The following is a 17,466-nucleotide window of genomic DNA, read 5'->3' on the forward strand; positions in this document are numbered from 1 at the left end:
AATACTAAATACAGTTTTTCCCATATGTGGTTCATTTTAACTTTATTTTTCCCCATTTTTATTCTTTATTTTAAGGGATGGCTTTCTGGAGAGTGGGTAGTGGAAGAGACACATTGGGAAAGGAAATTTAGGTAATACAAAGATAAGAGATATGAATAAAATATTTTAAACAATTAAATCTTTTAGAAACAACACACTTGTCATCTGAAGCATGCTGTAGAAGGTAAAGGAGGTCCCCAAGATACTATGGTGATGGGTACATTTTAGGGGACCAGGGTCACAAATGATGATGTAAAGGCAGGATACTGACCCTCAAATTAGATCAGTGACATTAAGCCAGAGATAGTGATTTTTGTATAAAACAAAGAAGTCAAAAACATCTAAGGCCAAAAGGTCGGATTTCCCTGGGGCAGTTCTTAGAAGGAACTGATCCTGGAGAAAAGGAGGATTGAGAGCCCATGGCCTAAGGCAGAATCCTTTACAGAGATAACTCTTCTGTCAGGAGGTCTAGTAAGGATTTATTATAAAGAACTCTGGTCCAGTGATTAACTCTCTGCACGGTATTAGTCACTGTGAGCTCAGTTCATAAAGAACTGTTCTTGGAGGTAGAACTATATTTCAGTTAACAACTCTTGCAAATTTATATGATCAGCATTGCAAAGTAAAAAAAAATAAAGTGAGGGTTAGATCTCTTCAGGTAAATAACTCTCTAATCAACCTATTGTTTATTCCCCTCATTCATATCTACTGGATGATAGTTAATTAGGCAGATATGGAGCTATGGTCATTATTGGCATTTAGGTGAAGTATATGATGAAAATTCTTCCTGGAAAAGCCCCACCTCATCATCATTTTCCATCATCTTTCATGTTTTGGGCTGGTGTCACTGACCTCTGAGATATCTTTACCAACACTACTTCATAAAATCATAGGATTTAAGACTGGAAGGGATTTTTAAAATTATTGGGTTTTTTTTATTGGAATCATCAACAAACAAACATTTCCATACACAAAGGAAATGGGGGTTTTATGTGAAACTGTTGAGGTCTAGGGGTGCTAGGAACCCCAAAATTCAAGGGCAGAATATATGGGTCCTTCCTCGAATAAATTAGACTCAGGCCTTCTTTTAATCAGGGACAAGGTTTATTAAAACACCAATTGAGGTGGGCAAGATTTTAAGAATCCAGGCTATTAGCCAGATTTTAAGAATCTGAGACTTTGTAATAAGAATACAACCAGGCCGGGAAGATGGACCTTTTATTTAGTAAGACTGCTGTGGTTTAGAGGTTCAGGGGCCCTGGGGCCCCAAAATCACAACATACGGGTCCTGCCTGAAAGAATTCAACCCAAGCCTTCTTTCAACCATAGACAAGGTTTGTTAGAACATCCATCATATTGGGCAGATGCTTAAGGAGTCTGAACATTAGTAAACTATTGGCTTATTGGCTAGATTATAAGAATCCCAGCATCTTAATGGAGACAAGATGGACCATAAACAGAAAGACTATGGGAGGGATCTAGGAGTGGCCAAGTAGTCTATGAGGTAATAGAACTCCAGTGGTGGCCAAGGGAGAATGGAGTCTAGATAGGATTAAGGGTGGGAAGTGGCCTCAGGCCATAGGGAATTATAGCCTCAGGAGAACACCAGAGATTTGGCCACATGGGAAAGTCCAGGGTTTTTCCTTTTAGGGGTCTAGATCCCATCCTCATCAAGACTATGGGAAGATTGGGATGGGAGTAGAGAGTAGGCTGGAGTGACTAGAAGGTAACAGAAAAGGACCCAGAAGGGCTGGGTGCCCCAGGTGAATACCAGGGACCTGGGCCATGAAGAAGTGGTCTAGATGGAAACAAGGAGTGGTGGTCTAGGGTGGGGACAGGTGTTAACAATAAGGTCTGGGCTGGTTTAGAGGTAACAGAGAATTGAAGAGGGGGGCAGAGTCAAAGCCACAATGCAAGGCAGCTTTGGCAGTTAAATACAAAACCACAGAAGAATCTAGGGCCTTATAAGTGAAGGGCAGCTATAGTGAGATCACAGACATATGAAGTCCATTTTGCTAATACTTGGAGTCAGAGAACCTAGTTTCTACCACTTAATAATCTAAGACAAGTCACTTCCCCTCTCTTAGCCTCAGTTTCCTTCTATGTAAAAAGAATGAGATTGTTAGATGATCTCTAAGGTGCATTGCCACTCTAAATTCTAAGATTCTAGAAAGTGGATGTTCCCCTCCTACTCTGAATGAGCAGGGAATAATAGGGTAACTATGGCTGGGTTTGAGTATTGGGAATCTGACCTCTTGCTCTCAGGAGTCAAGTTATTGTTGAGAAAGACATAATGGACTCTTCCACAGAAATTCTGTGCCTACGGCATTAGATTAGTTTCCTTATGTATTTGTTGGAATGAATCAGCATTGTCCCTATAATTCCTGCCCTGCTCAAATTTGAATCTCCTGGGCTTAGAATCTTGTCTTAGCATTCCCTATGGAGTTCAGAGCTATTAGATGGAGACTAATTTTGTTTACTTTCTGTGAGTCAATGGAAGGAGCTGTCTTCAGCTATATGAATGGAAGAAGGAATCTCCAGGAATAAGATTGGTTGTTACTGTGAGGTATCTCCTTTAAGTCTCTATAGTAGTAAGATTTCTCCCAATGAGAAGGAAGTGGACAGAGCATTGTATTTGTAGTCAGGTGACCTGAATTCAGACACACTTACTAGGTGTGTATTCTTAGACAATTTCTCTGGCCCTAAATTTTTTCATCTACAATTTGAGCAGATAAGATAAGTCCTATGTAGCAGGACTTACGTAGATAAGACAGTAGATAAGAACTATGGTCCCTTCCCACTTTCAAATATTTTGGTCCTAATTCCCACTTTTAGGTTTATAATGTCCTTTATAAACATGCTTTTCTGTACTTCTGCAGTCAGGCAGTGCATGGATTGTTATTCCCATAACAAACTGAGGTTCAGGCAAGTTAAATTACTCACTGATGTTTACACAACCTTTAAGTGGCAGACTAGGAGAATTCCACCCAGTACTTCTGTGACTTTAAGCTCAGTGGTCTCTGAGCAACTCTACCATTAGACTCTGTTTGATGACCATTTTGTTTCTTTGGTGATATGTTGTCCAACTTGGCAGTTCCTTGTAGTATTTGGCACTTATATTTGATTCATGTTCACCCATCTGTTATTTGTCCTTCTGGTGATGTTTTCTGACCATTTTCCTTTGTTCCTTTTGACTAATCTCTTCTCCTCCAACCCCCCACTCCCAAGTAATCTGAAAAATTTTAAATTAAAACACTTTGAATTCATCCTTCAACTCTAAGGACCCTGGCATCACAGAATCTAATCACTGAAAGGAAATTGAGAGGCCATTTAGTCCAAATCACATCAGATCAAAAATCAGCTGATTTGCGGCCAAATGGTCATCCTGGCCTTAACTTCAAGATATGCAATGGAATACACTATTTCAGGTTAAAAATTATTCTGCTTTTATATGGCTTATTGTTAAGGAGTTTTTCCTAACTTTGGACTGGAATCTGTGACTATACAGTGTGTGTCCATTTCTACACATTGTTTTCAGGGTCCAAGCTAAGTATAATCTGTGTTGCATAGGGTAATTCTTCAAATACTAATTCTTCAAATACTCCATAGGATTGACAAAATTATTTCAAGGAAGAACTTTATAAACTAGAGAGTATCCAGAGGAAATCAGTCAGAATGGTAACGGATCTTTAGATACTGTTGACCGAGGATTGATTGAAGAGATAAAATGTTTAGGTTGGAGACTTGTACAATTCAGATTTAGAGGAAAGAACTAAGAGCTTTGAGTAAAATACTCAGAGCAGAAAGATTACTACCTTTCCCTTTCTAAATCTTTTCTTCTCTAGGCTAAACATTTCCATTTCTATCATTCAATCCTTGTATGGTCTACTTTTCAGCTCTTGCCACATTTTGAGACCCTTATTGAATCAGTAAGTCATTAGACACTCAGTGAAAAGGGACTTCTGGGTTCATCTGGTCCAAGAACCTCAAGTGCCATGTAGTCAGAACTATACCTGGAAAAAACTGCCTTTACATTATCTATGATGAGTATTAACACAGTTTCTGCTTAAAGATGTCCAGTAAAGGGGAAGCCACTCCCTCCTGAAGCATCCTCTTTCATTTTGAAATATTTCTAATTGTTAGGAAATATTTCCTTATGTTGAGTTGAAGTTCACCTACTTGCAAATTCTACCCATAGCTACTAGTTCTTCCCTCCAGATCTAAGCATAATAAATTTCCAGAATAAACATCTCTCTGGTTCTTCAACTCTTCTGGTTATTCAACTTGACCTAGAGTAGTTTCACCATTCTGATTCTTCTCTTCTGGATTCTCTCCAGTTTATCAAGTTCTTCCCTAAAAATATGTCTGCTAGTTCTTCCCAGTATTTGGAGGTACAGGGACAAAGCTGTATTCACCTTCAAGCTAGCTCAGAGCATATAAATCATCACTCACTCATACACAAAAGATGAAGAAATATATAGGTGTCTCAAATCCATCCTAGGTCCCAGCATCTGTCTAGCTCTGGGATATGAAGCCATTCACAATTACAACTCAGGCAATCAGTTCTATCTAGAGAATAGACAGATTTCATATGACTGGTTTAAATCTATCCTCAAAAACCTACTAGCTATGGGACCCTGGTCATGTCTCTTAACCTCTGTATGCTTCACTTTTCTCAACTGTAAAATGATCTACCTCCCAGAATTGTTGTGAGGATCAAGAGATAATATTTGTAAAGTGTTCAGTGTTTCATGTGCTTAATAAATTCTTGTTCTGTCTTTATCTGCTTCCTACCCTACCCCCTGCTCCCAGTGGAAAATAGGGACTATGTGGTTTAATACTGGGCAAAGAAAAAGAGATAGAGCTTCTTCTCTCTCTCTTTTTTCTCTTTAAACAAATGCATCTATCTTAAATAAGCAGGTATAGGTACCTTTGAATACACCATTCAAGGGTGTATCAGATGAGGTTAATCACAGGGATTGGTAGAAGTGTGTGTGTGTGTGTGTGTGTGTGAGAGAGAGAAAGAGAGAGAGAGAGAGAGAGATGGACTGTGCTTAATGGATTCATCACTTTGTTCCTCTATATGCCTTTCCCTTCCCTCCCCACTTTTTTTTAGGGAAAGGAGGTCTAAAAAAGACTTCTATTATTCTGATTCCTAAAACTGAACACAGTATTCTACGATTAGACCAGAATACACAGAACTATCATTTCTCTTGTTCTGAAAATGATCCCTCTCAATAAGTATCTCATGAGTCCCGAAGTCCATAGACATGGGACTCTCTTTTTCTTGGTGGAGATCAATGTCCTGCTACTACATGAGGGGCAGGATGAAGTTGATGAAAGGGAATAGCACTTCAGTCTCTTCAGTCATTTCAAGATTTGCAATCACTTCTGGTGCTTTTGATTTCCAACTTTAAGAGAAAAGATGAATGGTGCCAACCCCATTTCAGGTTGTTGAAGGGAGAATAATACTCTGGAAAGAAGCTGATGTAAGAGGAGTCAGAAGTCTCTATTGTGTCCCTATCCCCACCTTGCTACCCTAGAGACTTCAGAGAATTTTCCCTAGGGTGAGATCTGGGATTCTCTCTCTCTAGGTGGAGCTGAGTTACCACCCTCCCAATGGGAGAACTCTTTCGCTCTATTGCCCAGTATATATTTTCCAATGAATAGTTTTTTTTAATTGCTGTTTTGCTATTAACTTGAATAAATAGATTACTTTGCTATTTCCTATGTGTTTTCATTGTGGAACTAGTATTTGTTGGGAAGCGAGTCAAGCCTTGGATATGAAAGTTGGGTCCTCTTTTCCTCATTAGTGAACAGCTATTATTAGATTAATAACAAAGCAGGAAGTACATATTTCATGCCCCTTCATATGAGTTTTCCATCAGTCAAGTAACTACCAACAAAGATGTGAATTGAATGGCAACATGGCATTATTGAAAGATGGCTGGAGTCAGGAGAGACTTACTTTCAAAGCCTTCTTCCTCTCCCCCTCCCTCTTCCTCTCCCTCTCTCTTTAGTAATGTGTTCAAGAAAGTTGCCAATTCAAATTCACTTTCTTATATTTTGTGGACTCTATCCTCTACTCTTTTTTGAAAAGTAGAACATTTGCCCATCTTCAGTCCTGAATCGCATCTCCAATTTTTCAAGATCTTTCAAAGATCCATAACAATGGCTCAATAATCATATGTATGTTTTTTTAAATGTAGAATGTAATTTATTTAGGCTGATGACTCACTGAGGGCATCCAGCTGCTACCTTATCAACCCCTCACTTGCTTTAGATAAAGCAAGCCAATGCCTGGTAACATTTTTGTTTTGTTGCTCTCAATCCAAAGATTACCCCTTTATAAAGAACACTCACAATAATATATGATTTTATTAATTTGGATATTTTTTCCCACCAATCTAAATTGCAGTCCATCCATTCACCTCTGTGATTATTATCCAATATGCTGGAGGGCTTTTTTATTTTCTCCTGACATCAAAGAGATATCAGTATTACACTCTGGCTATCCATACCCACTAGCTTCTAGATGGTAGAAAATAAAATGCTGGTCATACAGTCAAGAACACCTGAGTTCAAATCCAACCTCAATTACTAGCTACGTGACTCTGGGTAAATTACTTAACCTCTGTCTGCCTCAGTTTCTTCAACAATTAAATGAGGATAATAGTATTACCTACCTCACAGGTTTCTTGGGGAGATCAAATGAGATATTTGTGACTCACTTAGCAAACTATCTGGCACATAGTAGGTACTTTAGGAATGCTGTTTCCTTCCTTTCCCATGTCATCCCTTACTCTTGCCATGTGAGCAATGGTTGGCCATTGGTGCATTCTCTTAATGATATCCTTTACTCCAGTTGAAGTTTCTCAATTTTACATGTTATAGTCTTCCCAAATCCACTTCTCCATTGCCTTCTGTGTAATACTCATTTGTAAAATTTCAGAGATTGTAGTGGTTCATGATTCACTGACATAAAACAACATTAGTAGAATATTATCATTAAAAAGCTGGGTCTTAATTTTGGGGAGAAGTTTGGGGTCATTAAAAAAGTTCTGCAGCTTCCTAAAGGAAATTGAGATTACTTTCCTCGTCCTATGTTTTGCTTTTCGGTAAAGCAATTAGGGCTAAGTGACTTGCCCAGGGTCACACAGCTATTAAGTGTCAAGTGTCTGAGGCCAGATTTGAACTCAGGTCCTCCTGATTCTGAGACTGGAACTCTATTCACTGTGCCACCTAGTTGCCCCTTAATAACAGCAATATTTTAATGATGATGAACTGTGAGACTTAGCAATGATGATCAATACAATCCAAGATAATTCTAACAGACTCATGATGAAAAATTCTATCTTCCTCTAGAGAGAGAACTGATGAACTCTGAGTGTAGATTGAAGCATATTTTTTTCTCATAGCTAATATGAAAATCCATTTTGCATATCTTCATATGTATAATTGTTATTATACTGTTTACTTTCTCCATAGGTGGTAAAGGGGCTGGAAGGAGAAAGTGAACATGAAACCCAAAATTTAAAAAAAAAATTAATGTCAAAACAAATAAATGAATAATTAATTTTAAAAAAATACTAAAAGAGAAAAATCAACCACTACTGAGCTATAAATTTTATATCAGTCATCTACAATATATCAATGTCATTCTCTATGAGGGAATCAGTAGGGAAGAGGCAAGATTTTGCAGGTGATATTCTTTAATAGACCACATCTTTATCATCACACAGTTGACTGAAGGAAGTGGAAATTTATAAATCCCACTTAAGACTTCCACTGTTTCCTACTTCAGTTGGTAGTGTTCAGATTCAGAAAAGCAGACTTCTTTGTCCTTTTCTTTCTTACTTTTTAATGAAACTAGCCATCATAAAGATGGTGCTGGGGTTTACCATGGCAAGTCTTTTCTTTTGAAACATGGTCTGTGTTAAATGTACTTAGCATGATTTACATACCCAGAAATGTTGCCTGTTTCTGCCATTTCTGTTAGCACTTTCAAATAAGTAGGATTTTTCCTGCTCAGTATCTCTAATAGTTTGTTTTATTAGAACAGGGGGGATGCCTTTTGTTATGGAAAAGAGTGCACAGTGAATGCAGCTGGGAAAGGAATAAGATTCAATATGTTTCCACTCTACTATATGGTAGTTGTAAGTCATTGAGCATCAGTATGACTTTCCTTTGCCATGTCTTTTACCAAGTTGTGTCCAGGTACCAAAGGCAGATTTCAGTTGGAGAACCATTCAGAAGTGGGTATAGGTTGTGATACATTGCCTTTGAGATCCCTTTCAATTATAACTTTGGGGATGCTGCATAGTCTATAGCTATTTTTTTAAAGGAGCATCAGAGGAAATCACTACTTCTTGAGGCAGGTCATGTCACATTTTAACAGAGACCATCATTATTAAAAAGTTTTGCTAATTCAAAATCTGCAAAATTCAGGTAATGACCCCTTTTTGCCTACTTTGCAGGCATGTAATAAAGGGGAAAATGGCACAGTGTATGTGAAAGTATGGAAGTGAACTATTATTCACTTTACTATAAGTTATTATTATTCTTTGGTTTCATTTATGATTCCTTGATGTTGGTATCTCCAACTGAGGAAACTCCCTCCCTCAATGAAGATAGATAGCTGCTCTGCAATTTATCATCTTAGATAATTATCTTGATGGGTAACTAAGAGGTTAGGTAGGTTGCCCAAAATCACACAGTCAGTATCAGAGGCAGGATTTGATCTCAGATCATCCTTACCCTGAGGCTAGCAGCCAGGATGTCCTCCATTATCATTTTTAGCAACAGTATTAGTATTAGTGTGAATATTATTTGATATTGCATTTTGGCATAAAGACAATGAGCCAACCAGTTCACCCTTTGGAAAGACCTTTTTGGTTCTGAAAAACATCTTTAGTGAAAGTTTTAATTAAATCAAGATCATAGTCCATTATGAAACTAGAATTGGGTTGCCAGAACCTTTGCCAAAAATTAAGTGCAAACAGACATAATTTGTTTATATGTTCAACTGCTAACCCATTTTTTTCCTTGAATCATAGAATCTTAAATATGGAAGGGACGCCACAAGTCATCTAGTGCAACCCCTGCTCAAATAATTAATTCCTTCTACAACATCCTATTGAGATGCCTTCTGAGAGAGGGGAAAATCCCTAAATTCAGCTGTTGAATCTACTTTGTATTCATATCCACTGTGAGACATTACTCCTTCAAATATTCAGGCTTTGGTCACATACCATTGGGCAGCTAGACAAGCAGTCCATAGAGTGCAGAGCCTGGAGTCAGGAAGACTCATCTTGTTGAGTTCAAATCTGGCCTCAGATACTTACCAGCTATGTGACCCTGGGCAAGTCATTTAATCCTGTTTGCCTTAGTTCCTCATTTGTAAAATGAGCTGGAGAAGGAAATGGCAAACCAATTTATTATCTTTGCCAAGAAAACCTTAAATGGGGTCATGAAGAGTCGGACTTAACTGAAACAATTGAACAACAACATATAGCATACCTGTAATGCTGAACTCTACAAAATAATAACATAATTTGGTTCGAGAAAGTTGGCAATTTAGTGGGGACTATCAATGTTTAGGTTGTAGGGGACTCTTAGCTAAATATGTATGTAAGAGAGGGAGGGAAGGGAGCAAGAATAGGAGAGAAAGGGAGGGAAAGATGGAAGTAGAAAGAATTAATGATTGTTCCAGTACTCAGATGAGGACTAGGCTTTATCCACTTTACTCATATGAAAGTTGAGGAAGGGACATCCATGCTCCCCTACTCCTCCAACCATTAGTTAAAGGGGAACCCAAAAGAGAGAGAGCCAGTTCAGGCTCCTGATGTTGCTGCCTATTAACTGCCTGAAAAGTGAGAGGAAGAACAAGTAGGTCAAGAGCAATTACTTTAAGTGACCTGACTAAAGCCCTTCTTACAACGTAACAGTCTTATTTTTTCCCCCACTTTTAAGGTAAAGGGCTATAATGTTTTAATAAAACAAAACAGAAAAACAAAAATTAAGATTAAAAACCCAGCAGCAACAGGAAATGAAATGGAAGAAAGCTGTTGACAATACTTTCCCTTGGGAAAGAAAATTGGGGGAACCCATACAATAACAGAGCATAGTTCTATCATTTGCAGATCAGATCTTTGGATTTTTCCTCTTGATCCTCTTCAAAGATGGGAAAAGTGTGCCCCCAAAGAAAGCATCTATTTTAGAGTTTCACTGGGGATCCACTGGAGCTTGGAGGAAGAGGGTGAAGAAGTTCACACTTCCACTGTACCATCTGCAATTTGAGAATAGTCACCCCAGCATTAGACTTAGTCTGGATAGGATCCAGACCCCAAAAAGGAAAAACCCTGGACTTTCCCACATGGCCAAATCACTGGCATTCCCCTGAGGCTATAATCCCATCAACTGACCTTTCATTGTGGCTATACCCAATCTCTCAATTCTCTGTTAACCTTAATCTAGTTTAACCCTCCACTGTCTTACCTCCCTATGGCCCCTGGCCACAAGATATAGGATAACATCAAGACCAGGAAAATTACCATGGCTGAGAAGTTCAATGAGATATTGAAATTAAAGTTTTTGTTGGGAACCTGTAAATTAACTGTTGTTAGATATGTGAAAGAAGGGAATAGGAGAGGGCAAAGAGACCTGAGGTATCTTCTGCTATGTACCCCAGAGATTGGGTGGAAAAAATTGATAAGGGGAGCATGGAGCAAGCTATTCCAGGTGTTTGGGGAGCTTTAGACTGGGCATTGGCTATGGAAGGAGCCCTGGGTGCAGAAGACAGCTTCTGGTATCCTGGGCTAGGCAAGAAGGCTACAAAGAGAATGAGAGCTTGGCCATACCTAAGGGTCTTAATGATGAAGACTAATGATTTCAAAACTGCCTTTAAACTTTATATTTATGACTGGGAATTAATTTCAATTTACCTGCTATATGTAAGATACTATATTAAATGCTAGAGACACAAAGGCAATTAGAAAGAAAAATTCCCAACAATTCAAGGTGTTCACATTATAATGGGAGATTTAGCGTGTAAGTAAATACAAAATAATTTGAGATGGAATCACAAAAGTTTTCCTATAGGAGAATATGCCTGAGCTGAGCTTTGAAGGAAGCTAGCAATTTTAATTGAATTCCACACATAGGCAACAATCATTATGAAGACATGGAGGCAGAAGATGAAATAGTGAGTTCAGGGAACAAGCTGGTAGGCTAATTGGAATAGAATGTAGTAAGTATGAAGTAGAATAATGTCAAATAAGTCTAAAAATTATTTTGGAGCTGCATTAAGTAACAAGTATAGAAGTTTGTATTTTTCACATAGAGGGAACAGGGAGCTACCAAAGATTTGGGGGAATGCCATGATGAGATTAGTAAAACCTTGTCGTGAGAATATTTATTTAGAAGATTTGTAAAGAATGAGTTAGAAGGGATGGGGAGGCAACTGTAAGCAGCGATACCAATTGGATTTTGTCTTTGCTGTTCAGTTGTGTCTGACTCTTTATGATCCCTTTTAATTTTTTTTTTTGTTCATTTTTTTTGCAAAGATATTGGAGTGGTTTGACTTTCCTTCTCCAGCTCATTTTACAGATCAGGAAACTGAGGTGAAGAAGATTAAGTGACATCCAGGGTCACATAGCTGTTAAGTGTCTGAGGCTTGATTTGAACTCAGGAAGATAAGCTCATTACTCTATCCACAATGCCACCTCATTGTCCATAACAATTAGGAGGACACTGCAATTGTCTAGGCTTATAGAATAGTGACCATGTGGAGACCTAGAGAAGGGATGAAGAGATACCATAGACATAAAATTAACAAGATTTGGCAACTGCTGGACGTTGAATATGGAAGTTATGGTGGTAATTGAAGTTCTGGGAGCTCATGATTAGAAAAGTACATTTATATCTGTAGCACTTTATAGACATCAGTCCAATCAATTCTCACAACAAACCTGTGAGGTAAATAGTATTAATACTTTTATCTTCATTTACAGATAAGAAAAACAGGTGACTCTGAGAAGTGAAATGATTTGACCAAGGTCACAAAAATAGTAGCTAGTATTTCTGACTCCAATTCAAGTATTCTGTCCATCATACCTCTCAATAACTTCAGGAAAGCATCCTAGGCCTCCATTACTTAATCCCTGTAAGCATTCTGAGAAGCAACATAGTATAGTGAAACCCATAGTGGACCTAGGATCAAGAGACATTGGATCAAATTGCACTTCAGATACTTATTAAGTGAGTCACTCATGAGTGAAACATGCTTAGCACTGGCACAAAGTAGGCACATAGCCAATGCTAACTGATTCATTTAACTACCTGAAACTCATTTTTCTCCTCTGTCAAAGGAGACTAACAATTGTATTGCCTACCTCACAGGGTTGTTGTGAGGAAAGGACTTTGCAAAACTTTTGTATGAAAGTGTGTTATTGGTTTTTTGTTTTTATTTATATTTCTTTGTTTTTGGTTTTGTTTTTGTTTTTTTTGTTTTTTTGTTTTAGTTGGCGGGGAGGGTGAGTAGCTAGTTTTATTGTGGGTGCAGCACTGCGTTCTCGATTCGGCCTTAGGGCTGCCTGCCAGGCTGCTCCTCTTAGTCATGCTTCAGGCTCAGTCTCTCTAACAGGTATTTGCCCAGCCCAGACTGGGGGTCCGCCTGCACGTGGAGCAGGGTGGTCGGGTGGTCCCCTAGACGCTTCAGCAGCTTCACCTCCTTGCCCAGGTAGTGGCTCTCCAGGAAGTCGCAGAGGTGGGGATCCCCTTGGTTCGAACCCAGGGCGTAGGCCTTCAGGACGGCCTGGTTCAGGCCCTTCTCCAGGTTCAGGGCAGCCTGCATGGCATCCAAGCTGTGGCCCCACTCGTATTGCTTAGGTTTCTGCACAACCTGGAGAGAGACGGCCGGCACGCTGGTTCTGGAGCCGCATAAGGGGCTGCCCTCGAGTTTGTCCTTTGCCAGCACACAGGACACCCTAGGCAGGGTAACATCGTCCTGGTCGAAATAAAAACCCAGGGACAAGTTGGAGTAGGAGGCCTGAAGGTACAGGTTGACCAGGCAGTTGACAGCGGCCTTGGCCTCAGAGGAGTTTTGGCGGACCTGGGAGGTGGAGCTCATGGCACCGGTGAAGGTAGAGGAGGCTGCTGGTCCCAGAGGCGAGGGGCAGATGGTCCCAGGAGCTGGTAGACTGCAGAAAAGCAAAAGGCAAAAGCGAGGGGAGCTAGGGGACCCCAGATCTGTTCCATCCAAACACAGTTGAAGCAAGAACCAGAGCGGGTCCGACATGGTGTGAAAGTGTGTTATTGTTAACCTCATTTAGATAAGCATGGTATTTTCCCAACACGATTTGATAGAAAGAAGCACATTTTCTGAAATGCTCAGCCAAACATCTTGTAAGTATTAGAGCCAAAATTAGAACTCACAGCTCATGATCTTTCCATCAGTTTATTCACAATTTCTATTTCTTTCCTTCCCTGTAAAATGAGGATAATATCAGTACATAACTCCCAGGGACATTATGAAATAATATTTGTAAAACACTTTACAAACTAAAGAGTGCTATCTAAATGCTACTGTTTGTTATTATTATTATTATTATTATTATTGTTACATACATATATACAAAAATGGAAAGATTCTGTTGCCAGCCAACTCATCTAAATCTATTCATTTGAAACCAAGAAGTCACAGTCCTTGTACAAAGCTACTGAAAGATGGTTCAAGTTCTCTCTGACTGAATTTTAGAGTAAAATGAACACTGGACTTGGTTTTAGAAGACTTTAATACAAAGCCTACCTTTCCTACTTAGTTCTTACATGACCTTGTTATTTGATGTCTCTGTTCCTCTGTGAAATGAGGGGTTGGATAAAATCATTTCTAGGGCCCTTTTTTTCACTTTCTAGTTTATGATCCTATGAAAAATAGGTTGGGGACATGTCTGAGCCAGACACCTGCTTTTACTTCCTCTGACCTTGCTGCACAGCAGTTAAAACAGATCAAAGGGTCCAAATGTTTGGCTCCTAAAGTATTTGAGAGAACACAAAAGAGGCTAGTGGAAGCAATGACGTTGTGTTTTGTTTTGTTCTGGGTGGGGAGTAGAGGGCTGTAGGAGGAGGGAAGCATTAAAGTTGCCTTTTGCTTGGTGGCACTGAATGTAAACCTCTATCCCTGGGAGGTAACCTAACATGGTATGTTATCATTCACTCATTCCAGCCAGCCTTATATAAGCTTTGCTTTTAGAGGCCACCAGTCATCATAGAGTGCTGATTTTTCTTTTAAAAAAAATAGAAAGATTAAAACAAGTAAAGAAAACCCATTTCAGAAAGTGGAAAAGAAACAAGAAGTATGAAAAAGTAAGAAAATGTACAGTTACTTATCATTTAAAGATTGATAATATAAGACATTTTAGAAACTGAATTAATGTAGTGAATTCCAAATCAAAGGCTGCATATAATCAAATAAAAATTGACCATTGGTGGAATCCTGTTGCAGATAACTAAATCAGGTTTCCTTCTCCTCCTTGTGTTACATTCTGCTTCTGAGTTGCCATCACAATGAAGGATGTCTGTATAGCAGGGTATTAATCAGCTGATACTTGCAAACATCATTATTATATATGCCACGCCTGCACTAGGGAGCACCACATTGTCTTGGAAAAAAAAAAGACTTCACCTCAAACTGTGGAACCAATTATTAATCTATACTCTCCTGTTTACATCACAGCAATGATACTTGAGTCATTACAAAATAAAATTCAAATAATGAGACAAAGACAAGTTGCAAATGTCACCAGGGCTCTAGATGGAGAAATGAAGTTCGCTAAGTGTTGTCACAAATTGGGTCAATCTACGTGGAAAGGGAACTTTGCAAGCAGAATTGAAAGGCAGGATTTAACTTTTGTTAAAGCACAGCTTTTGCATAGGAGAAGGTATGGGGTGATATTCCTGTATGGGGGAAAAAAAGGAAGAAGAAAAAAAAAATGGCAGTCAAAAGAGAGAATGATTATCCAGCAGGTTTCTGCATAGCACTTCTCTTTTTATTCCTGAGAGGTACAATTAAAGGATGCAAGTCATAAAACAGTGTATTTTCTCTCAGCTGTGATGCATTGTTTTTAATCTCACTGCCTTGTATTATATCACATTCCTATAATTCTTCCGACAGGAAAAGGCTTGTTTCATAAAAATATAGTCCCTGGCACTTGAAATATAAGTTCACATGCAAGCAACATATATATCACCAAACCAGCAAACTAACTCACTTACTTAATACACTAAACTTCAGGTTCTTCCTATATTATGTGAAATGGTTTGAAACAGGAGGCAGCTGCCAGGAACCATCACCGCTTCCTTGCTCAAGAGAGACAGGGGAAGGAAGAATGAAGGGGAGAAAAAAATTCCCCCAATGGATGCCACAATAACATGTCTTTCATTATTGCCCTGTGTCAAGGCACTCTGTAGCATTCATTGTGCATGCATAGTAAATTACTATTTACCTGGCATTGCCTTTGATAAGTCAGTCTTTTCTCCCTCTTTTCCTCCGCACCGCATGGAACAGCAGTGCTCCTTTGCCTATAATGCTTATTAAGGTGATACCTTCTCTGAATAAGAAAGCACACACTTCCATAGGAGACATTCTCTGGGGTTTTTAAGGGCCATTGTTTTTATTGTTTTCTTTTTATTTCTCCCACCCTGCTGCGTTTTAATGCTATAGTGACTTCTGTGTATACAGCTCTCATATTGAAATGTCGGCTGCAGATATATGCAATATTAAAGAGTGCTTATGAATTTTTGACATCTAATTAGTCGCTACCCAGTTAACATGTCAGGACTCAGAGGGATTAGGGAGTCAGCCCTTTCTGAATAAGTTAAAGCTGTGCTATGTCCTTTTCATGTATTATGCTTTAATGTAGGTGGTGATTATTTTGCTGTGATTAATTGATGAAGCCTATTGGTCTGGCAAGTGTTACAGAATTCACCATCTCTCACTTTATTTCTCTCAACTGGGCTTTCCCACTCATTTGAAGGGACTCGCCTTTCTCTCTGCCCCAGTATCTGTATTGGTATGGCTCTCCCTTAATGTTGAATTTCCATCCTTTGACATCTTTCAGGCACTTAGGTAAAAAGGGAACCTGGCACCTCATTCTGCAGTCCATAAGTGAGGTATATGAAAAGAAACTGAACCTCAGTTAAGAAAAAAAGAAAACAGGCCTGTGCCTATCCATGGACATGCTTTTTTTCCTTTTTTCTTTTTTTTTAAATGTGTTCTGAAAATTTTAAGCACCTGTAAACAACTAAATGGTACATATTTTAAAACAACAACATGATCTTTCATTCATTTAGAACTGTGCCAAAGACTACTGGTAGTTGTGGCACACTCAGAAGGAAAACACTGTTGGCTCTATACATCTGTAGGTACTTCCCAAAGAAACAACACATATTGTGATTTTTAAGCTAAATCACAATAAAGATATAGTTTCCTATGTTATTTTGTGTGTAAGTGATATGAAGTTTTATATAAGAAACAATAAGGAACCTATATTTAACAGATAATGACTGTCCCTCTTTGCCTTCACGGGAACCCACTGGTATTTAACTCATTGCTTTGCAAGCTGATTTGAGATACCTAAAGGAGGAAAGGCGGCCTATAAAACCAAGTTTGATTTCATTTTCTCTAAAATGATGTAAGGCGGCAGCATCCCTGTGGGATGCATTGTTTCTCTATCTCTCTGGATCTGGGTAGCTCATGATTGTTGAGCCCATCTGTGTTGGGCCTTATAAAAGTTGGTTCTAATTGCCAGTGTTGGTGTGGCAGAAACAAGCAGAGGAATTTCACCATCACAAAGTCAGTGAGAGAAGGTCACAAACAGGGCTCTATGCATTGGTTTATTCCTGCATTGGAGCTACTGAGAAGTTTCTTCAATATTCCCCTACTTTCTTCTCCATTGCTGGCCAAACAAAAGGCTGCTGCCATCTGAGTTCATTACTGCAGCCTCCTGGCTTTATGGACAAATAATTACTTTTCACATCGCAGAATCAATCCTATTATAAGCCTACACCATTCAAATCTGTAATTGGGGCAATAACAGCGCTGGAACCGATTTATCTTTTTAAATGCACAAAACTCATGCTAACCATCCTAAAAATGTATAATTATAAATAAACCTTCACCTACGTCAATAGGCTGAGTTTTTAATTACTGTGCTGCATGTCAATCAAGGCCAGTACTGTTTATGTATTCGAGGGGGCTATTTCAGAGAAATTTCGGTAGTAGCTCCACTCCATTATCTGTATTTAGAGGGGGAGGAAGGGAGGGAGGAAGGGAGAAAAGGAGGAAGAGGGAATGGGGGGGAGAGAGACAGAGGGGGAAAGGGAGAGAGAGGGAAAGAGGGAGAGAGGGAGAGAGGGAGAGAGGGAGAG

General features: G+C 39.0%; 1 pseudogene; it reads right to left on the reverse strand.

Moving 5' to 3' along the window:
- Positions 1-12,649: 12,649 nt before the first annotated feature.
- On the reverse strand, positions 12,650-13,168 carry LOC114033458 (annotated as a pseudogene).
- Between the last annotated feature and the right edge of the window lie 4,298 nt (positions 13,169-17,466).

Source organism: Vombatus ursinus, unplaced genomic scaffold (genome assembly GCF_900497805.2).
Source record: "Vombatus ursinus unplaced genomic scaffold, bare-nosed wombat genome assembly UNPS02007284.1, whole genome shotgun sequence".
NCBI classification, from domain to species: domain Eukaryota; kingdom Metazoa; phylum Chordata; class Mammalia; order Diprotodontia; family Vombatidae; genus Vombatus; species Vombatus ursinus.